This window comes from Mus musculus, chromosome 1, assembly GCF_000001635.26.
Source record: "Mus musculus strain C57BL/6J chromosome 1, GRCm38.p6 C57BL/6J".
Lineage (NCBI taxonomy): Eukaryota > Metazoa > Chordata > Mammalia > Rodentia > Muridae > Mus > Mus musculus.
The window spans coordinates 161,713,891-161,738,172 of record NC_000067.6 but is presented as its reverse complement, the minus strand read 5'-3'; the positions used below and the strand labels follow the sequence as shown (position 1 = coordinate 161,738,172).

The following is a 24,282-nucleotide window of genomic DNA, read 5'->3' as shown; positions in this document are numbered from 1 at the left end:
CCGTCTCTATCTTTCAAGTGTGATTATAGATGATCTCCAAACCTACTTGGTTTTCACATAATTTCTCCATATCTCAACTCTGGAACTCAGACCTGTGTAGCAAGTGCTTTACACTGGGAGGTACTGCTTGCCCTTGAGTAAACACAGTAATGATTGATTTATGACTGAAAGTATATCCAACACACACTTATTTTTCATACTGGATTCTAATTGAAGCTTGTTACAATTATGTAAAAGCTACACATGCATTGTGACTTATTCTATTTCAAGATCCCACAAATATGTAGTAGTTTTTGGATCACATGATGCTTTGTCAGAAGGACATTTTCATATCCTCTGCAAATTTTGTTCAGATAAAAGAAAGGATTCCTCAGATAACCTTTGGAAAAGTTCTACAGCAGGAACTAAGCCCATTGGGAGCACCTGTCTCGTTCCCTTGGCATGTAATCACACAGGCTCCGCTCTGCACAATGGATACATAGCTCTCTTAACAGCAATGCTGTAGTTACTTTATCCAAAGTGGTGATTTTATCATTGTTATCAGTAAAGGAAGAAGTAAACCACCAATGAGTTTGCTGTGTTTTCCCACATGGAGCCTTTATAACAAATATATCAAAAGGTAATTTCAGAGGTGAGACAGACTGTAGTGGCCATGTATCCAAACAAGATTATTTTATTTGATGATGTTCAAGTCCCTCCAAATAGTTTCTAATAACTGGAAGCCTCAGTAAATGTAATTATGTGCACCACACTTTCTCCACTCACGTTTGTCTTTGCATACAATAAAATTCCCTCCGTGTATATGCTGTTCTGAATATTGGCAAATGCGTAGTTATAGAATTACACCACAATCAAGTTACAGAATTGCCCTAATACCACCCCAAATCCTTGTTTTGTTCATTTATGGTCGACTTCTTCCATCCTACTCAACACTGCTGTGCTGCTCTGTAAGTCTGCTACTAAAAAAACTTTTAGTTAGTTTTGTTAGTTGAGTAAATGAACAATTGAATAAAAATAATAATAAATGAAAAATTAAAATACAGGAAAGAAGTAAAACTAGGCAAGAGTGGGTAGGTTTAGAATGACCTCTAGGCGTACTTCTAATTTCTGTCAGTAGATGGCAGTAGAAGCCAATGCCCATCTAGAAACCCTCCAAAAATAAAAGCCGCATTTTGGGATAACCTATTATAGGCAAGACACTTTATTAAGGGTCTATCGAGGTGGGAGAAGGAGGGTGATTAAAATCTAAAGATAAATAGAGGAAACCTTTGAGTAGGGATGTACTGTGTGTTTCAAATGTGCTAAAGGACCAGTTTTTACATATCTAAACTCTGTAGCAAGCAATGGGGCTTGAGAGAGGCAGAAGATGGAAGAGCAGGTAAGGGCCATCCTACAAGGTAGGATGATGATAAAGCATCAGTTAACTGAGTCTTTCTACAATACTTACATGGATCAAAACACTACATTTCATCCCACAAATGATATGCACAATTATACACTTAGCTAATTATAATACTCACTCACTTGGGAGATTATATTAAAATATGTCCTAATGTAAGTACAAAGTAATCGGTTATGTCTTTAAAATTTTTTTAAAATTAAATTTGCTTATCTATCTTTTTATATGTGTGTGTGTTGTCCCCTGGTGTGCATTTGAAACTTGGAGAAGTCAGTTCTATCTTCCTACCATGAGGGTTTGAGGAATCAGATAGGTTATCTGGCTTGGCGCCAAGTGCCTTTACCCACAGAGCCAAGAGCCACCTCACTGGCCCCCATGTTTCTTTGACACTGTACTCTTGCTCTTTTCTTCCTAGATAGAGTCTTGAGATGAAGCGTAAGCTTGCTCACAATCCTTTGGGCTCAGCCTCCTGAGGGTTGGGATTATAGTTGTCTACCACCAACCTGCCCTGGATTCACTTCTCAAAACCAACTCTAGACAGAATTACAGGGACAGAATGTGACTTCTGCTGCTCCGACCTCAGTGAGTTTGCTGTAGTTCTTCTAGAGGTCCAGACCTTTTCTTTTCTGATTTCCTCTGCGGTCTCTCTAGAGGTGCATGGGGAAGAGTTGGGCTCTCCTCTATCACCCGTCCTCCATCTGTAGTAACTACCTGGGCTAAGCAGACACAGGAGAGAGAAAAGAGGTGAGGGTTATCCTATAATCTTGCCACCAGGCTTCCTCTGGGGGTTCAGGGTGCTTATAGAGTGGTCTGGGATCTTCCATTTTGTCTTCCCCGTGTGCCAGCCTGAGGATGGCAGAAATTCAGGCTGCGGAAACTCTAGTTCTCAACCTGTGGGTCACGACCCCTTGGGGGGGGGTCACGGATACCCTACATATCAGGCATTTACATTACAATTCACAACAGTAGCAAAATTACATTTATGAAATAGCGACGAAATACACTCATGGCTGGGAGGTGGTCACCATAGTGTGAAGAACTGTGTAAAAGGGTCTCAGCATTAGGAAGATTGAGAACCACTGCTTGGTTGTAAGCCATCACCAGGTGGCAGCAGAAAACCGTGAAATCACAAGATTCGGATTTTGCCCCCTGAGTCGTGGACCGGAAGGGTTGAGGGAAGAGGGGTGGATAGTCAAGAGGAATCCGTTATCCTTCTTGTTAATGTCAATGATTCCTGCTACCTCACCAATGAAAGTGTCAGCCTGGGTTTGTTCTCCACACAACCATAGAATAAAATTATTAAAGCATCCTATTGGAATCCTGAAAGAACCCGATCCAGAGCAAAGTCCCACTCTTAATCTCGGCATACCAGCTAGCACAAACTAACTGAGTAACAGACATTTAGACCTGGGATGGATATTTGGGGAAGAAAATGACAAGAAAGAGGGAAGAGTCAATAAAACCAAAGCTGTGCTGCTTCCCGAAGGAGCCTTGGGCCATTGTCTCCTGTTTTCAGTAACAGAAGCCGGAGGCCCAGTCTACACTGGCTGCGGAAATCTGTTCTTGGCTCCCAGTCTCTTAGCAAAGCCCGTGAGTCCTCTGGAGGGCGAAGTGTGGAGAAGTCTGGATGAGGTTTTTTTTCGGCCCACTGACTCTTTTCCTTCCTGAGCAGCTGAAGAATTCTGATGTGGTTTTGTGGTTTTACAGTAAGCGTCCCGGCTCTTGTGGACACAGTGTGCTTTCAGTTTCTGAAAGTGAGTCAGATCGACTTTCCTCTTAGGAGTAAGAGTGACCCTTGCTCAAAAGGGCACTATGACTAGAAAGACGAAGCAGCTGAGGCCACCGGTGCCGGAGTGCTTGCGTTAGAGCAGTCGCTGGTTTCTGGGTCTTATGGGTAATTTTTTTTTTTTTTTTAAGGTGAACTGTTGAGATCTTTTTGCCCATCGTGAGTGACACTGTTGATGCGGTCTAGAAAAGGACTCAGAGTTTCATTTGATCAGCTAGTCATGACAAGGGCGTTTCCAAGTGGGTTAGTTGTTGTCATTATGCTTTTAAGTCTCTTGCCTATTAGAAAGCTCATGATACTGAGCCATTTGACCAGAACGGGTGACATCTTCGAGGCCCATTGAGTGTGAAGAGCCAGCCAGTAAACAGAAGGTTTCTTGGGGTCTAGCTTTCTTTCATGGTTCCCCTTCCAGTGATTTTTTTTTTTCATGAAAATACGTAGGTGGCACCTCCTCTGGCAGCTGCTATGCTTTCCTCAAGCATGTAAATGACACGTTGTGACGTATGTCGTCACCTTCATAGCCTCGATGAGCACTGTCAGTTCACTGTGGCATTTCTTCTTGTTGAGATTCTTCTCATTCTACGTTTCGGCCAGCGACTCCCACGGGTGACACAGGGATGCTGGGCACTCAAGAGGAAACCTATTTGCATGTCTGTTCTAGAATTTCAATTTAACATCGCTCCTTGGAGTCTGAGTCATGGCAGGACCACCTCGGGCAGACTGTGGTTCTTTCTTTAAGAGTTAAACCCACCTGATGCTGAGAAGGAGCAAGAGATCATACTCTCCATCAATCCAGCCCTGACGAATCTTTGCTGCCTATGCCTTGCAGAGTCTATGTTGGAAGGCAAGAGAGAAAGAGACAAAGAGCAGCCAGGTTGGGGGGTGGGGGAGAGGAGACAGTAATTAACCACTCAGCTATTCAAGACTTCTGCATTTTGTAAGGGTATAAAACTTGCTCCTACCTCACAAAGGAGAATTTCCCACTACTTTCAGGTACTTGGCCTGTCACTGGCAGTCCTTAGGAACTACACAGTAGCATATGCTGGAGCACACTAGGTTTAGCAGAGGGACATACGAAACCGCTGTGCCGTGCGAGATCCGGCAGGTGGTAGCTCCGTAAACCTCTTTCTATAAGGTGTCAAACTCACATTGTATAAGCACCCGGTGCGTGTTGTTTTAGGTGGGAGTCTTGGTGGGAGTCTTGATTACCAGGTGTGGCATGAAGTCTAGATTACAGGTATGGACTTGCTGGGGAGAGTCTAGAGTCACTGTGAGAAGTGACCAAATGGCTAGAAAATTCTAGAAAAATCTACTCACTGAAACTATGTCAAGCTGACGAGGAGCTGTTGGTAATGGGATGAAGCTCAAAAACCTTTCCTCAGAACAGTGCCTCATAGAGAGCAAAGTGCAGGGTTACAAAGGAGCCAGTTATATTGAAATACGGTTTTCAAAATATTCATGATTACACACACACACACACACACACACCCCATTAGCAATAACTGGTGGGTTGAATGTTGTGACTTCCGTGATGATGAGCATAAGTGGATCTTGATGAATATTATTTGCATTGCATTACTTGCAAGGATTACAAAAATATGGATGAGGGCTGGAGAGATAGCTCAGAGGTTAAGAAAACCTGAATTTGAGTCCTAGAAGACCACGTATAAATAAAGTCTTGGTTGTCGTAGCTCATGCTTGTAACTCCAGCTCTGGGGAGGTAGAGATAGGCAGACATCCGTGACTTGCTAGCTAGCCAGCTTAGCTTACATGGCAAGCTCCAAGCCAGGTTGAGTCTCAAAAATATGACCATACCCTGAGATCTGAGGTTGTCTTCTGGCTTTCAATGCATGTATGTGTGCACATGCATGCACACAAGAATGAATACGCTGTTTCTAACTCAGAAAAGTAAGCCCCAAGCTTACTGTATCACAACTCTGTTTATTCATACACATGTTTTTTTTCAGTGTTCAGGTACAGAAAACCAATGCTAAAGAGACCTGTGGAGTTCAAACTACTGAACATTTGACCATGTTATCTGTCTAGGCACATCAAGAGCCATAGCCCTCTTAAGCAGAAAAGGAAAGTCCCAAAAGCTGAAACGACTTGGTTGAAGTCACATATTTCAGGTGGACAAAAAACTAGGGCTCTGGACTTCTGAAGTTTTCTTCAAGTGTCTGTTTCAAGATCAGGTGTGAGTCTGTTTACACAGAAAAGTAACATTTAGATCTGCCTTCTATAGTCTCCCTTTTCAATTAAAATTATCAGTATTTCTAAAGCCAGCAGTCTGTCTACTGTTAATTAGATTTATTTTTCTGTGATTGAGCATGAGAGGTCAGTCTTGCCTGGGCCAGCTGCTTCTGAGACTGGTCCCTTAGCCATTCCGCAAAAGTGGGCACAGATTTCTGTTTGCCTCAGGCGACAGTGTAAGTCACCTTAGCCAGACTGCCTTGCTTCAAGCCATCCCCATGGAGTTTTGCTAAGTATTTATTGAGTAGGTGAGACTTTCAGGGTTTAAACTTTTGTTTATTCTCAGGATAGGTATGTATAACTTTGGCCAATTAGGGCTTTAAGTTGGTCAGCCTGACCTATCTCTTGAGAAGGATAATTGATAATTCTCAAATATAATGGTCTGAGTTTTAAAAAGTTAATTATTCTTTCACAATTTCAGATAAATATATGCACACACACACACACACACACACACACACACACACACTACTTTAATCCTGTTTTCTCCTTTCCATTATCTTCTTTGTCCCCCTTCCCTTTCCCATGTAACCTTCCTTTAACCAGTAAGTCCCTTCTATCTTCATTTTCTACCTCTTTTTCTTGTTTTTTTTGTTTGTTTGTTTGCTTGTTGTGTGTGTGTGTGTGTGTGTGTGTGTGTGTTTTCCACTACATAGGGATGCCTGCATGAGCATAGGTGGGCAGTTATTTATCCAACTAAGGGCAACTTAGCAGGGCTACACCATTGAGGAATAGGAGTCTTTCTTTCCCAGTAACCCTGGGAGGGGCGGGGCGTGATGAGCCCCTCCCCCGTCCCATGATGCGAGGCTGATTGATAGTGCTGGTCTCCGGTAGAGGTATAAGTTGATCCACTGCACCTCCTGCACCTTGTCAGAGTTTGGTTTTGGTTCTTTCCAGTGACCTCAAGCACACATGCATCGAATGGCTTGTCTTTGGACAGTAACTGAACATAAAGAAAAATTGACTTTTGTGTCCCACTTTTCACCTTCCCTCCCCATCACATTCTCCCCTTCTGATATTTATTTAATTTTCCTAAGAACACTGAGCCCAGACCTAGCCAAGGAACAGACATGTTCCTTGAATCTGATGTGAATACGGCATGGGTGTTGCATGAAGGACATACCTTACAGTGTTTGCGTGAAGGACATAGTTTCACAGCGCTAAGGAGCTCCACAGCATTCAGCGGGAGCAGCACAGAGAGGGAGGGCACTGTAGTGGTTAAGGGAGGCTTACTAAGTGGCTAAAATCAGACCACCCCCATGGAGAATGTTTTTTAAGAGTTTGACAGGTGGCTTGCTCACTTATACCTGTAAATCAAAGTTTCCATGTCCACCCCCCCTGCCCCAGCCAAGAAATGACAGATGTCATGCAGATGAACCTGTTGATGGTTAGCTTAACCAGACTGCGGCAGGTGAGAGGGTGGGGGATGTAAGCACAGAGAACCAGACACACAGAGAGAAACCGGCTCCGTCTCTGGAACATGGCCACCCTGAAAATGATCACGCTGTTTCCTCTTTGGCGAACTGAGGTGCTGGTGGGAGTTATTGAGACCCAGTCTCCATCAAACAACCAAAACGTTTCTCTTTCTCAGCGGGGGCAACAAGTCAGATCTGAAATTGATAGTTAAACCACAGCTTCGGTCACTTAGCTCCCCAAGACTCTAATCGCCCTTGTTAGCTCCCTTTACTCCCACACAGAAGCTGCCCTTTGGGGGCTGTGTGATGCCAGTAAATTCATCTCTCACAGGATCAGGCAGAATGGGCTCAGAGCCCCGTGAGATTTTCAGAATGCTTAATAGAGTATTAAAAGGGTATGTGGGGGTGGTTGATGCTATGTGCTATGCTATGCCCTCACGACCTATACCACCGCAGCTTTACCCAAATGGTAGTTTCTTCTCAAATTCACTTGCTGTAAATGCCTATTCATTAGCATACAACTGAATAGTTGATTAAGTTTTGGAGAAATCACACTTTGGGGGGGGGGAGTCAAATGACATAATAAAACTTCTAGTGAATCAATGCTGATTAAATCCAGTCTCCTGTATGTGTGTTCACATATGTGATTATGGAGGCTCTGATGGATAATCTGAAAAATGTGAGAATTGATTTGCATTATAGTCTCGGATGCTAAAGATATTAAAGAAATAGAAATTAAAGTGGAAAGAAGATTACTATAGGTTAACCATAAAGGGTGTTATTGTAAGTTGTCATCTTACTATAGAAATCTTCCCACAGATTTTATTTAGTTAGCTAAAATGGAATTTTTAATTTTATTACATGTATGTGCATATGTATGTACGTATGTGTTTATGTGCATGTGTGTGCATGTTTATGTGTGTGTATATGTTTATATGTGTGCGTATGTATGTTTGTATGTGTTTATGTGTATGCCTATAAGGTATGGAGTGTGGAGGACAATTTAATGCAATTATTTCTCCCCTTCACTGTGTGGGTCCCAGGCATCAAAGTCAGGTGGTCAGATGTGGCAGCAAATGCCTTTACCCACTGAACCATCTTGCTAGTCCAAAATTTGAAAATTAATTCCAAAACCTGGAAGTTATAAAAGCCTTGTTACATGTCCCTAAAGAAAACTTACTCAGTAAAAATAGATATGAATTAAGTTATAACTTAAATTTATTTTCTTGCTAGTTTTTTTACACTGTGTGTGCATGTGTACATGTGTGTGCATGTATGCATGTGTGTGCCTGTGTGTGCCTGTGTGTGCCTGTGTGCATGTGTACATGTGTGTGCATGTATGCATGTGTGCGCATGTGTTGTAGGGGATAGGCATGTGACATGCATCAGTATGGAGGTCACTGTACAACCTGAGTGACTGATCTTCCACCATTACATTGCTTCATACCTGCTTATTCTAAAAAAATCAAGAATTCAGAGGTGATGCCTAACAAGACCTCAGCAGCCAGTAAATTCTGGACTAGCAAAACTATGCTAAAGGGACTTCCCTAGGGGAGCAGAAGAGGCTGGGCCCTGCATGGCATACAGGAGCTGTGGTAAGGTTGGTTTAGTTGTCCCCAGTCTGTTATGGTTCTTAGGAGCAAAGCAGTGTTTTGAGAATGAGACTGTTCGGTTTTGCTTTTTATCCTTTTTTCTTCTCTTCTCTTCTCTTCTCTTCTCTTCTCTTCTCTTCTCTTCTCTTCTCTTCTCTTCTCTTCTCTTCTCTTCTCTTCTCTTCTCTTCTCTCTCTCTCTCTCCCTCTCCCTCCCTCCCTTTCTTTTTCCCACTGATTCTTCCTTTCTCCCTCCCTCCCCCAAATTCTTCCTTCTCCTCTCCCCTCCCCTCCCCTCCCTTTTCCTCTCCTCCCCCCCTCCCTTTTCCTCCCCTCCCCTCCCCTCCTCTCCTCTCCTCTCCTCTCTTCTCTCTCTCTCTTTTCCTTTTACTTTCTTCTCTCCTCTCTTCCTCTCTCTTTGCCCCCTCTCTTTTCTCTCCCTCCCTGTTTCTTTCCAGGTCCTCATTATGTAGCTTGTTGGCCTGAAGCTCTCTGTTGACCAGACTAGCTTTGATCTTGCAGCCACCCTGCCTCCCAAGTTCTGAAGTAACAGGTGTGAGGCTACCATGCCTAGCTCAAGAGATGAGACTCAATATTTTGCCTAGTCATTCTCTTGACTCTAAACAAGATCTCACTAGGTGCCTCCTAGAAATGCGTGAAACCTGTGAGGTTGATGGTTCTTTCTCAAATGGTCACACTTCACCTCTCATTGAAATGCTGAGTTGCAGTTTCTGTCTTCTGCACTTTTACATAGGACAAAGGCCACCACCAGCAGCCAGAAGGTACCCAGCCTGTCCGTCTATTTCACTCCTGCGCCAGCCAGTTTGAATGTACTCTAACTGTGGTGCTGTCTCACTTGTTTGGTTCTCAAACTTGGAGGAAATTCCCCAATGTCCCACTTGTCCTACTGGTTCTCTCTGCACTCGATGTGTGGCTGTCTAGGACTCTGATTGCTTCCTCTTCTTCCTTTCCTGTTTCTGCAAACACTGTAACACAATGATAGTCCCTCTCCTTTCACGAAACCACATAAAGTCATAATGAGCAAACAGTGACACTTCAGCGTGGACATCACAAGTCTTTTCTTTTTCTGTGACGTGGGCTGGAGCAAGAGACATTTAACTCAGATGCATTGTGTTTTGGGTTAGAGTTATACAATCACTAGGCATTTATTTATTTATTTATTTATTTATTTATTTATAGTGGTGGGACTACTCCCTGAATCCCAATGAGAGGTTTTTTGGGTGGGGGGAAGAAATGAGTATTTGCAAAGGACAGTTCTTTTTTAAAAATATGTTTAGAAAGAACACCCTTTGTCCTCACGATTAGGTCCTTACAAAATCTCCTACCACTGAAATCAAATTTACTCTAATTTGGAATTGTAAAGTTATTAGAAAACTAAATAAGTATGAAAACAATGCAATAGTCTTAAGCAGAAACTTGAAATTATATGCAGCTTTAGGACTGTTCTTAAAAGTAAAGGCTGGGCCCGAAGCTGATCCTGTGCCACAGCGCTCCATACCCAAATACCACTGGAGAGAGCTGGTCTCCCAGGAGTGCTGACACACCTGTGAGCACAGGTAAGACCACCACTCCTATTCAAATTCCTGGCCCAAGAGGGACCCACCAGAGTCATCAGGACATAGGCACCAAGGAACAGCTGGGGACAGGATCCTTCTGGTTTCTGTCTGCACCCCGGAGCTGATCCTGTGCCACATCTCTCCATACCCAAATTCCTCCTGGAGAGAACTGTTTTCCCAGGAGTACTGACACACAGACTTGCAGGAAGGACAAGCCACAGTCCAAGACAGCAAGACCAGATAATATCAGAGATAACCAGATAGTGAGAGACAAGGGCAAGAACATAAGCAACAGAAACCAAGGCTACTTGGCATCATCAGAAACCAGTTCTCCCACCACAGTGGGCCCTGGATACCCCAACACACCAGAAAAACAAAACTCTGATTTAAAATCACATCTTATGATGATGATAGAGGACTTTAAGAAGGACATAAATAACTCCCTTAAAGAAATACAAGAGAGCTTTGGCTTCCGTAGACGAGGTCGGGCGGACCTTCGTCCGGGGTTTCGGCACCCCCCCTTCCCCTTCCCCGGGGTCCGGGGGTGACATTGCACCGCGCCCCTCCTGGGGTTGCGTCCTCGCCCCACGCGGACTCCCCCTCGGCGCGCAGCTCCCTTTCGCCTTCCTTGGCCGGGGTTCCCTCCCTTCCCCAGCTGCCCAGTCATGGGGGCTGCTGTGTTTTTCGGATGCACCTTCGTCGCGTTCGGCCCAGCCTTCTCCCTTTTCCTGATCACTGTAGCTGGAGACCCACTTCGGGTTATCATCCTGGTGGCGGGAGCCTTTTTCTGGCTGGTCTCCCTGCTCTTGGCTTCTGTGGTCTGGTTCATCTTGGTCCATGTGACAGACCGATCAGATGCACGGCTCCAGTATGGCCTCCTGATTTTTGGTGCTGCTGTCTCTGTCCTTCTACAGGAAGTGTTCCGTTTTGCTTACTACAAGCTCCTTAAGAAGGCAGATGAGGGCTTAGCATCACTGAGTGAGGACGGAAGATCACCCATCTCCATCCGACAGATGGCCTATGGAGAGGCGGTCTGGAGGGAGAGTAGGTATGGTAGACTTTTCCCTGGGCTTGGGGAGTAGGTACTGCTAATGAAGCTGTGGTGGTCCTGGTCGTTGACAAGACCCTCCCTCCCCCCAGTTTCTGGTCTGTCCTTCGGTATCATCAGTGGTGTCTTCTCTGTTATCAATATTTTGGCTGATGCACTTGGGCCAGGTGTGGTTGGGATCCATGGAGACTCACCCTATTACTTCCTGACTTCAGCCTTTCTGACAGCAGCCATTATCCTGCTCCACACCTTTTGGGGAGTTGTGTTCTTTGATGCCTGTGAGAGGAGACGGTACTGGGCTTTGGGCCTGGTAGTTGGGAGTCACCTTCTGACATCGGGACTGACATTCCTGAACCCCTGGTATGAGGCTAGCCTGCTGCCCATCTATGCAGTCACCGTTTCCATGGGGCTCTGGGCGTTCATCACAGCCGGAGGCTCCCTCCGAAGTATCCAGCGCAGCCTTTCGTGTAAGGACTGACTACCTGGACTGATCGCCCGACAGATCCCATCTGCCTATCCACTGCCCATGACTGAACCCAGCCCCAGCCCGGGTCCACTGCCCTCATCCTCCGTCTCCTCGCTGATGTGCCCCGCTTCCTTCCGGGTTTGGCGTTGTCCATTTGTGACCTGTAGTCTCTAAGCTTTCTCAGGAGCAGCCTGGGTGCAGCCAGTCAGGGACTGGTGGGTTTGAATCTGCATCTCTCCCCACCACCTGGGGACCCCCTTGTTGTCCAGGTCTCCCCATGTGTCAGTGCTCCACCCTCACCCTGCCCATGACTCACCCCGCTTCCCCTCTGCAGGCCGCCGGCAGGAGGACAGTCGGGTGATGGTGTACTCTGCCCTGCGCATCCCACCCGAGGACTGAGGGAACATGGGGGGGCCCCTGGGCCTGGGGTGCCCTCCCGATCTCCTCGTCCCGTATTTCTCCATCTCCAGTTCTGGACAGTGCAGGTTGCCAAGAAAAGGGACCTAGCTTAGCCATGGCCCTGGAGATGAAGTTACTGAGGCTGAGGGTAGATGGGTTCAGTTCAGTGTCTCCTGCCCAGACTGGACATCTTGGTCTTTTTCTCAGGTCTGAAAGGAACCATTTTTTGGTATGATAAAGACCCCAAAATGCCTTTTTTTTAAAGTGGGGAGAGGGAGGAGGTACGCCGGGAGCCTCTTTAACCTCCATAGGCTGTGTTTGCTCCCAAATCTGCTGATGGTGGCTCATTTCTATCCTGTTTTCCCTTTGGTCCCAGGCCCTGGGGGAAAGGAAGGAAGTGCATGCTTGGGGACTGGTCCCACTGGATCTCTATCCTAACGTCCATGGCCGTCAGCACCCCTCCTTTCCCCAAGGTGAAATGGAGGGTGCTGTGGGGCCCTGCCCACTCCATGGCAGTGCCCTGAAGGAGTCAGACTACCATGGCATCGCAGGCCCAGAGGGCAGACATTTTTTCTAGTTTTTAATTGGGGTGTGGGAGGGTTTGGGGAGGTTTTCTATCACTGTGTTGTTTTTCTGCTGAGGGTGGAATATTCTGTCCTTTTAATCAAGGTGATTGTGATTTTGACTAATAAAAAGGACTTTATAAAAAAAAAAAAAAAAAAAGAAATACAAGAGAACACAGGTAAACAGCTAGAAGTCCTTAAAGAGGAAACACAAAAATCCCTTAAAGAATTACAGGAAAACACAACCAAACAGGTGATGGAATTGAACAAAACCTTCGAGGATCTAAAAATGGAAATAGAAACAATAAAGAAATCACAAAGGGAGACAACCCTGGAGATAGAAAACCTAAGGAAGAAATCAGGAGTCATAGATGCGAGTATCAGCAACAGAATACAAGAGATAGAAAAGAGAATCTCAGGTGCAGAAGATACCATAGAAAACATTGACACAACAATCAAAGAAAATACAAAATGCAAAAAGTTCCTAACTCTAAACATCCAGGAAATTCAGGACACAATGATAAGACCAAATCTAAGGATAATAGGTATAGAAGAACATGAAGATTCCCAATTTAAAGGGCCAGTAAATATCTTCAACAAAGTTATAGAAGAAAACTTCCCTGACCTAAAGAAAGAGTTGCCCTCAAACATATAAGAGGCCTATAGAACTCCAAATATATTGGACCAGAAAAGAAATTCTTCCTGTCATGTAATAGTCAAAACATCAAATGCCCAAAACAAAGAAAGAATATTAAAAGCAGTAAGGAAAAAAGGTCAAGTAACACATAAAGGCAGACCTATCAGAATTACACCAGACTTCTCACCAGAGACTCTGAAAGCTAGAAGATCCTAGGCAGATGTTATACGGCTCTTAAGAGAACACAAATGCCATCCCAGGCTACTATACTCAGCAAAACTCTCAATTACCATAGATGGAGAAACCAAGATATTCCATGACAAATCCAAATTTACACAGTATCTTTCCACAAATCCAGCACTACAAAGGATAATAGATGGAAAACACCAACATAAGGAAGAAAACTACATCGTAGAAAAGCAAGAAAGTAATCTCTCAACAAACCTAAAGAAGATAGCCACACAAACAAAAATAACATCAAAAATAACAGGAAGCAACAATCACTATTCTTTAATATCTCTTAACATCAATGGAATCAATTTCCCAGTAAAAAGACATAGACTAACAGACCGGATACCTAAACAGGACCCAGCGTTTTGTTGTATACAGAAAATATACCTTAGTGTCAAAGACAGACACTTCCTCAGAGTAAAGGGCTGTAAAACAATTTTCCAAGCAAATGGTCCCAAGAAACAAGTTGGAGTAGCCATTCTAATATTGAATAAAATCAACTTTCAACCAAAAGTTTTCAAAGAGGATAAGGAAGGACACTTCATACTCATCAAAGGAAAAGGACACTAAGAACTCTCAATTTCGCGCATCTACGCTCCAAATGCAAGGGCACCCACATTCATAAAAGAAACTTTACTAACGCTCAAAGCACACATTGCACCTCATACAATAATAGTGGGAGACTTCAACAATCCACTCTCAGCAATCGACAGATCATGGAAACACAAACTAAACAAAGACACAGTGAAACTATCAGAAGTTATGAAACAAATGGGTATAACAGATATCTACAGAACATTTCATCCTAAAACAAAAGAACATGCCTTCTTCTCAGCACCTCATGGTACCTTCTCCAAAATTGACAATATAATTGGTCACAGAACAGGCCTCAACAGATACAAGAAGATTGAAATAATCCCATGCATTCTATCAGATCACCATGGGCTAAGGCTTGTCTTTAATTCCAACAGAAACAACAGAACACCCACATAGACATGGAAGCTGAACAATGCCCTACTGAATGATAACTTGGTCAGGGAAGAAATAAAGAAATTAAAGACTTTTTAGAATTTAATGAAAATGAAGGTACAATATACCCAAACTTATGGGACACATTGAAAGCAGTGCTAAGAGGAAAACTCAGCTCTGAGTGCCTCCAAAAAACAAAAACAAAAACAAAAACAACCCCAAAACCAAAAACCAAAAACCAACCAAACGAACAAAAAACTGGAGAGAACATACACTACCAGCTTAACAAAACACCTGGAAGCTCTAGAACAAAAAGAAGCAAATACACCCAAGAGGAGTAGACAGCATGAAATAATCAAACTCAGGGCTGAAATCAACCAAGGAGAAACAAAAAGAACTACACAAAGAATCAACAAAACCAGGAGCTGGTTCTTTAAGAAAGTCAACAAGATAGATAAACCCTTAGCCAGACTAACTAGAGGGCACAGAAACAGTATCCAAATTAACGAAATCAGAAACAAAAAGGGAGATATAACAACAGAAACTGAGGAAATTAAAAAAAAAATCATATCCTACTACAAAAGCCTATACTCAACACAACTGGAAAATCTGAATGAAATGGACAATTTTCTAGACAGATACCAAATAACAAAGTTAAATCAGGATCAGATAAACTATCTAAACAGTCCCATTCCCCCTAAAGAAATAGAAGCAGTCATTAAAAGTCTCCCAACAACAACAACAACAACAACAACAAAAAGCCCAGGACCAGATGGGTTTAGTGTAGAATTCTATCAGGCCTTCAAAGAAGACCTACTACCAATACTCTAAACTATTCCACAAAATAGAAACAGAAGGAACACTACCCAACTCATTCTATGAAGCCACAGTTACACTATGTATTTTCCCTTGGAGATAGAATTGTTTATGCCTAATAAGGAACCTGTCACAGTCTCCTTTCATAGAGTACTTCATAAGAGATTTTTTTTTCTACTTCTATCATGCTTAATGTTCCAAATCGATTTTTAAAACTGGTTGAGTGCATATTACTTTTAGCTTCAGAAGATCATGCATATTTAAGAGGCATTTAACTATTATAAATTGTTTTGATGACTTAAAAAATGTCAATACTGGAAGGAGTTGGAAAACAGAAAGCTGGTGATAATGTAATAAAATAAGGGGGCCATGTTCCAGCTCCTACAACAAGCAGCAGAATTCAGCTATTTTGGCCACGTGGCTCTGGCTTTAGAATGAAATATAGAAGGGACTACTAGGACAATCGATGCTGGTTAGCTGGAGCTAAGAAACTGGCAGTGATTAAGAAGAGACCAGCATCACTGAGGTGAACTCTTCTGGGAAGTGTTTTCTGAGAGCAAAAAGAGGTAGCCAAGGTTGTAACTTATGCTGCAGCTGTACTTGGTAATGTGTAGGAGTCACCCAGGCGGTACTGGTTTTGAAGGCATGAAAGGGTCATGAAGAGTGGTTGAGGCTTGGCACTATGAGAGGCCATAGAAGGACATTGATGAAAGTGCAGCCTCAGTTGTAGTTTATGGCCCAGGACTAAAGGGATCATGCAAAGGATTTGAGGCTTGGCAGCATGAACAAAGCCTATGAGAGGCTACTGGTGAGGCCTAGTTGCAGTAGAAGACCCCAGTATATTGGAGATGCCAGTACTATGCAATGACCACCAAGAACAGCAGCAGCAGTGGAGTGGATCAACCTGAGCTTAGAGTACTACAGAGGGCAGAGCTGGAGAAGTGAGGCCAGCCCTTTGGAGAAGACCAGAAGATCATGTGTGGACATCAGACACTGAAACAAAAACCTGTAACATTGAAGTTGCCTTGGAGACCCCAAGATGTTCAAGATAGCAGAATCGTGGGCTATCTGCTGAGAAAAGCTGCTAGTGGAGTAGAACCAGACCAGGAGAAAGAACTTAATTGCAGCCAACAAAGATCAAAAAGAGTTGGAGATCTGAAGACTGCTTTGCTATCAGACATGGAGATGCGGAGTTTGAAGTTTGCCCAGCTGGGTTCCTGTCTTGCTTTGGGGATTACAGTTAAGTGATTGGATGAATCTCAGAGGAGATCTTGAACTTTGGACTTTCAATATTGTTGAGACTGCTATAGACTATGGGGCTTTGGAAGTTGGACTAAATGTATTTTTTTTATTATTATGCTATGGGTAGGTATGGCTCCTATAGACTCATGTGTTTGAACAAGCTTTGGGGGCCAGGCGGTGGAATGTGATGGTTTGTATATGCTTGGTTCAGGGAGTAGCACTAATAGGAGGTGTGACCTTGTTGGAGTAGATGTGTCACTGTGAGTGTGGGCTTAAGATCCTCATCCTAGCTGCCTGGAAGCCAGTCTTCCACTAAACAGCCTTCAGATGAAGATGTAAAACTCTCAGCTCTGCCTGCACCGTGCCTACCTGGATCCTGCCATGTTCACACCTTAATGATAATGGACTGAACTTCTGAATTTGTAGGCCAGCTCAACTAAATGTTGTCCTTTATTTAAAAAAAAATGTCAATACTAAGTTGTATATTTTAAAACAAATTTTATTAGTTTAATAATAAAGGAAAAACAAAATTAAATAAATAGGCTTATGATGAGATAGGATTGTGGTCTTTGATATGAATTGATTAATAAGAACATTAACATTAGTAATCCCAGAAATAAAAATACTTTGTAGTTCTTGGAAAAAAAAAAAGTAAAGGCTGGTCTCAGAATTAGGAGAGATTAAACTTGGCTAACCTTCAGCAAAACTTCCACTGAGTACACATATTTACTGACAAGGTCAGCCCTGAACAGACAAGGTAGGATGTATCTATATAGTTGTGCATTTGTGTGCACTAGTAACAACAGTAATCATAGAGTTAGAGGTCATGAAGTTGAGAGGGGTTATGGGGGTCGTTAGAGAGACTGGAGGAGAAGGAGGAAGAGGAGAAGGACGAGGATGTGGGATATGTTTGAGGGAGGAAAAGGAAATGATGTAATTACAGTTTAACTAAATATATACCTGTCTGTAGTCTTAGATGACTAGTTACTGAACTTAGTAGGAAGTTCAATTTGGCATAATACTTTTCAAATTAATTCACTTTATTTGTTTAGAGTAGTTTTAGGTTTGTAGAAAAATTAAGTAAGTATATGTACATCGCTCTTTCTCCGCCCCTCACACACACAATCACTTTTGTTATCAATAATGTCTTACATTGCTGTGGGCTGTTTATTATATAATAGAGTGGCAAAACACTATAGTTTTTGTTGTAGATTTTTATGACTTTTCAGACATTTCTAATGCCATGTACTCATTGTTATAGTATGGTGGCACTTCCCAATATTGCCCCGAGTCCCACCTCGTCATCCATCTTTCCTGAACCCGCACTACCCACTGATTCTGTCACTAAGTTTAGTTTTGCCTTTTCTAGAATGCCATGTAGCTGGAACCATATCATTTTAGCTTTTCATATGGGCTTCCTTCACTGAGTGATGTGAATGCAGTTTTCTTTCTTTTATGGAAAAGCCATGAGATTTAATAGTTCATTTGTTTTCATTACTGGGAAGTATTCTACTTCATGAACATACTCTAGTTTCTTTATCCATCTATCCATCGCAAGACACCTTGTTTTTTGTTTTTGTTTTGTTTTGTTTTGTTTTCCAATTATGAATAAGATTTCTAAGCAGTCATGAACAAGTCTTTGTGTGGTCATAAGTTTTCAGTGTATTTGGCTAATGGCCCATGAGGGCAACTGCTGGCTTATAGCGTATGACTGCTTGGAGTTTATCCAGACATCTCAAGCTGCCTTCCAAAATAAACTTTGCAGTTGTTTCGGGTATCTATAGGCTGTTGATCTTTCTTCATACTGGATGCTTCCTACATAATTGGTGTGCAGTAGTTGCTCATTGTAACTTGCAATGCTCCAGCAATATAATAATCAACATATTTTCATGTACTTTTCATCTGTTTATCATGTTTGGGAGAGTATCCGTTCAGATCTTTTGCCCACTTAAAAGCTCCGACTTGTTTTTTATTGTCGAAGCTTTGGAGGAGCAGTGAGGAATCGAGTGTGATTCCTTTATTATAGTGGTGCTTTTGCACACATTTCCTTCCTGTCGGTGGCTTACTTCTTCACCCTTCTCGTGGGTCATTCTTTTAAAATGGAATGTGTTTTACATGTGGTTTCTTCCTTCCTGAGAATATTCCATTATGAACCAGTCCGTGAACAAATCAAGGGAACTTAAAATTAAGTTCTCAGGCTTGTGAGCTTACATTGTGAGTCTCAGTACTGAAGAGGCAGAAGCAGGCACATTTCTGAGTTTGAGGTTGGCCTGCTCTCGTAGGCTAGCCAGAGATACCCAGTAAGACCCTGCATTAAAAATACACAACAAATTCTCTTAATTATGAGAATGCAGTGAATTGTTTCTTAGACTAGAAAAAAATGACCAGGACTTTAAAATATGGATTACCATGTCTGCTGTGGGCTTGTTTAGTGTCTTAAGTCCCCCATCCTCGTAGCTCCACACAGATTTGCTGCTCCTAACCTTTCAACCTGACACTCTTTCTATCTTCTCTTTCCCTCTTTTCTTTAAAAGCCCTTCTATCATGAGACATATTTTCTTCTATTCCTATCACTATCTGAACTCTTTATATTTATTTATGAACTGGAGACTTCCTTGCTAGGTAGACTGGGACTCAGTTCTCAGTTCTATAGTTTATGGACAATTTGAGATCTGTTAGCATCTTGGGATATATAAAGCATTCAACATTTTGTCTCGCACTGGTGAACAGCAAATGCTAATTTCTTCTTTTCCTTTCTGTTCTCTCTACATTTACAGCCAATGGCCTTTGCTGTTCTTCTTGGGTTTCTAGTTTTCCTTGTTCAAGGCTACCCATCTTCCCCTGGGAGCAATAGCCTTTCCCCCACACCCCTGTTTTCTTCTCCCTTAAGTGTCCCATGCTCAGTCCCATGTGTCTTTTCTGGTCTCCCAGTGAGCCTTTCCTACAGACATAGTAAGATTGTATTAGACCAGAAGCCTTTTCCTCTAACCTTTGCTATTTTTTAAACTTCTGTTGAATGGGCTGCAGAAATCAGGAATTTGTAATAATTGCAAGCACCCAGTGATGAATTACAATGTCCCCATTATTGTGACACGCTCAAGAGACTCAAAGGAAGTCAGTAACAGGAATCCTCTTATGAGACTGACTGTCTACTTAGGGAGAATACAAATTCAGCACTACAGATAGTATATGGTCAGGGTAGGCAGTCAGAGTGCAAGCTGCTGGTCTATGGGATTCATTGGAATGACATCCACATGGTCACTGTTCAGACCTGGGCCCCATGCTCTGACAGAGCGAGACAGATCCCAGCTGAAAGAGTTCAGTCAAATGGCCACGGCATTGCTGCGAGACAGTGCAGATAGTGATTCAGTGTAGGAGTGGGCTGGGCGGTGACTGCTGGAGCTTTATTAATGGGAGAGTCTGACCATGAGGCACAGGCTCCCAGAACAGGAAACATCTTTCTCTCCCTTCTTTCTTCCTGTCAGCTTATAACCGATCTGATAGTCATAGACACATGGTCTAGTGAGAACTGTGTTTGACATAGTATTTAACTATTTGCTTTGTACTTCAATATTTGAAAATATTCAAGGCTCTTTCAAAGATGCTATAAGCAAGCTATAACAAAGCTTGAAGCAAGAAGTAGTTGGCTAGAAACAACACAAACATGAAAAATTAAGGATCGCCTCCTGAAGAGGGTCCAGGAGTGGAGGCAGAACACAAAATTCATGTTTCAAAGGTCCTTGGTGTTAGAGCTGGGTCTGTTTAGGCACTGATAAGAAAAGCAAACATTTTTAGAAATGACATTTCTAGAATGTCAGAAGACGAGCTGATGTATAGAAGGCATCCAGTTTTGTCGCAGACAACAATGAGTGAGGCTGGGCACAAGGGATTAATCCACGAGTGGAACTTACTGCCACTGAGAGTACAGATCTGAAGTTTGGCATTACTAAGTTCTTATTTTAATTCCAATGGAGAATAACTGTACTTGCTTTCAGTCAGTGTACTCACAAGGTCTTCTGAGGAGTTGCAATTGTAGTTAAGACGGGCAAAACAAAACAAAACAAAACATCAACAACGCCAGACTCATGGAGAAGGCTAGGCAGATGCTTAGGTCCTGAAGAATTATTAGGACATGTAGAACATTGTGGGCAGGGGCAGGGGCAGGGGCAGGGGCAGGGGCAGGGGCAGGGGCAGGGGCAGGGGCAGGGGCAGGGGCAGGGGCCAGAGACAGGGGGCAGAGACTGCAGTGTCTGGGGAAGGTGTCTGGCTTTCCTGAAGCCTCTAAAAAATTTCAAGCAGGAAAGTATTGGGTTGTGATTTTAAATCATCCTGCTTCAAGGAGAATGTGGACTGAGATCAAGAGAGTGGAAGCATGCTAGTAGGCAGTGTTCTTCCAGAACATTCAGTGTGTTTCTTCTCTGTGTCTCTCTGCCTTTCTTCCCCCCCCTCCAGTTAAAAAAGAACATTAAACAAAAACCTACTATGGTCATTTCTACTTTCTCCTCCCTAACCATGGTGTAAATCCATGTTAAACAAACATGTTTTGCTTAGGAAAAAAAAAATCACCATAACGAGTCCTTTTGCTCAAAAAGTAGAACACATGGAGAGAAGTGACTGACTCTGTGTGGTAAACAAAGTGATGAAACTCCATGCCCGTGGAGAGCCCAAAGAAGAGCATTGGACAGTGAAAGTGGGGGGCACCAGCGTACGGGTGTTCAGAAGGCGGCAGAGGAGACCTGGGACACATGGGGATGTTCTGTGTGGTGAAGATGGTCAGTTAACTTGAGGACAGCGGTGACTAATACTTCCATGAGTCTGTTAGATTTTCCAAAATCCCTCTTGAACTTTCCTTTTTAAAAAAGATTCACTTTTATTTTTTAAGAGTGTGCGTGCATATTCCATATGTCTATGGGTGACCGTGAAGGCCAGAAGAGGGTGTCAGATCCCTTGCAGCTAGTGTTACAGGAGGTTGTGAGATACTGTTTACAGCGGCTGGGATCTGAACTTGGGTCTTCTGAAAGAGCATCAAACACTATTCCCTGCTCTCTTTCTTGTTCCCTTATAAACTTCCCTTGGCACTCCGGTAGGTGCAACAGCTTAAGACTCGTGCTGTTTTAGGGACTGACAGAGAGGTTGGATTCAGTCTGGGAAGGGAAGCGCAGGCCCTGACAGGCAAGGAGTCACAGAGAGTAAGACACTGATGAAGGGGCCTGAGCACCATTGTCCAGACCTGTGTGAAGGAATTAGCTCAGCTAGGAGTTGTGCTTTGTATCTTATTATTTCATTTCATAAGTCTGAAGTGTTTAGGAATATATCCAGGTAGCAAAATGTGATGTGATGTGATGTGTGTGTGTGTGTGTGTGTGTGTGTGTGTGTGTGTGAGAGAGAGAGAGAGAGAGAGAGAGAGAGGATCATATATATATGTGTGTGTATATATTTGTACATTATGTATAAATGCATGTTTAATCATTGAAAGTCTACCTGTGTGTTTCCAGTGTAAATAATTATGTCTATAGCTGTAAAAGTTTCCTGAAGTTTCTTTAGTAGGCTTCTAAGTATGGAATAACATTCTTGGGAGAAGTTTCTGGGCTATCAGTCATGGTTGTCTCTGCATTTTAAGGTTGGCAGTATCCCTGGTGAGTTATGGTGACCGTGGAGGCATCCACCCCTTGGAATTTCAGTCTCAATTTATCAAAAAACAAACAAACAAAAAATCAAAAACAATAACAAAAACAAAAAACAAGAATTGGAAAATTGTTAAATGGCATTTAAAGTTAGATTTTTTTTTCTTTTCAATTGTTGCAATTTCTGCATTTGATTTTTTTTAAAGGTCACTGGAAACTAAGAGTTTAGAAGATGTAGTGTTGAAACTGGAAAAAAAAGCACTTTAATCAATTTCTATTCAAACCAAGATTCCTTCTTGCAGTTGTTTCCCCTGTGAGAAGGTTGTACGGTAGAGAGAAGTGGGGAACAAGGAGGTTATTGTTTTTGTGAAACTCTTTGGTTTTAACTATGACCTTTATCATAGAAGGTAGGATGTTCTGTATTAAGTGGAAGAAATTTGTGGTGAAGAAGAAGAAGAAGAAGAAGAAGAAGAAGAAGAAGAAGAAGAAGAAGAAGAAGAAGAAGAAGAAGAAGAAGAAGAAGAAAAGAAGAAGAGGAAGAAGAAGAAGAAGAAGAAGAAGAAGAAGAAGAAGAAGAAGAAGAAGAAGAAGAAGAAGAAGAAGAAGAAGAAGAAGAAGAAGAAGAAGTATTGTAGCTTGGGGAAGCTCAGCTCAGAAGGAAACGGTACCCTACAATGGCTAGCAAGATCCGAGAGCCTACATGGAAAGACTCTTGAGCAGGACTGGAGGGTGACTGGGTGGCTGCAGTGGTTGTCATTCCTGGGATGTTTCATAAGCTTGAGAAATCCAATGTGTCTGGTCAGCTTTCACCAGTACAGCCTTTTCTCCTCTCAACAACTCCTCTTGTGCCCTGTGTCACCAGTTCAGGAGATGATGGCATACTTGAATACTTGCATTAAAATCAAAGCAAGAACAATATAAAAACCAAGGGCGATTCATTCTTTAGGTCTGGGCATAGCTGCAGCCTCCTAACTATGCCTGTTCCACAAGATCTCCTGTACTGAAAGAAGCATAGGAAGATATATGAAAGGTTTTAAGGTTACCTCCCATCCCCACTGTTATTTATCAAGCTTAAAATTTGCATAGATAACAAAAAGTGTGGCTTTCTTCTAGGTTCTAACCTGGGGAAATTTCTGAAGTACTTCGGAGTGTTTTTTTTAATATATAATGAAGAATCATTTGACATTGGGGGAACTAAATTACTTTTATACTTTACTGTAAAATTACCCTGATCTACCATGCTCTTTTGATATCCCATTATAATTTATTAATGTAGGTTCTTTAGTCGCATGCTGGATAATGCAGTTATCCCAGCTCTTTTTTTTTTTTTTTAAGGAAACTTTACTTTTCAGTTAATTTGTTACTGTCCAAGGAGCTACACAGGTTGTCTTAGAACAGCAGTTTATCTTTGAAAGTAGGGATTCTGGCAACCTGTCAGAAGGGAAAACCAAATAACCAAGCGAAACACAGTTTTGCCTTTCCTTCCAGCTCAGAGTGTCCCCGTGCCTCCCTGAATCCACTGCAGGCTTTGCAAGGTGCTGTCCCTGGTGCAAGCTGGGGAATTCCTTGGTTTTTTCCAACCAATATGCTTTTCTAAGAACTGTCAGCACCCAGTGCAGCAATCTACAACATTCCAACACCGTGATGCTCAGTGGTTTGCTGGCTTGACAAATGCAGAGCCACTTGAGACTGTAGCAGTTTCTTCTTCAACTCTTCATGCCCAGGGCTAGCACAGAGTGAAGGAAGACTAGGCACGATGCCTGGGAGTTTAATTTGCATAGTATTTTAGAAAAATCTGGTATACTAGGAGGGGCTAGGAGAGCTGTTTGCATTAGGGTCGCTGAGGCTAATTGGAGACAGAAGTTGTAGGATTAATATTCCTGAACAGCGTTCAGACAAAGGAATATAAGAGGGGCCATATTGTTGGGTATTAGCAAGGAGCATCACTGAAGTAGAATTATGGTAACTTAGATGCCCGTTAATCTAATTATCAGGTGGGCCACTTTTAGTTTGATCCAATTATAACATCATTCTAATGAGTCATAACTGAGTTTGAAGGGAATATAAGATTTCCTATAGCTTAAGAAGTTGGAAGAACAAAAGAAGACACATGAAAGGTTTTAAGATCGTTTGCCTTTTACTTTCCCAGGGTGAAATTGCATGTAAATAATAAAAATGTAATTGGATTATCTTCTCCGTTTAATAGTTGAGTAAGAGAAATTCCAAATGAACTTAAGAGTTTTTCCCCCAAGACAAAAACTAAAAACAT

The 24,282-nt window shown here is 42.6% G+C and overlaps 1 pseudogene; it reads left to right on the top strand.

Annotated features, from left to right (window-relative positions):
• Gm15429 (predicted pseudogene 15429) lies at positions 10,482-12,637 on the top strand (annotated as a pseudogene).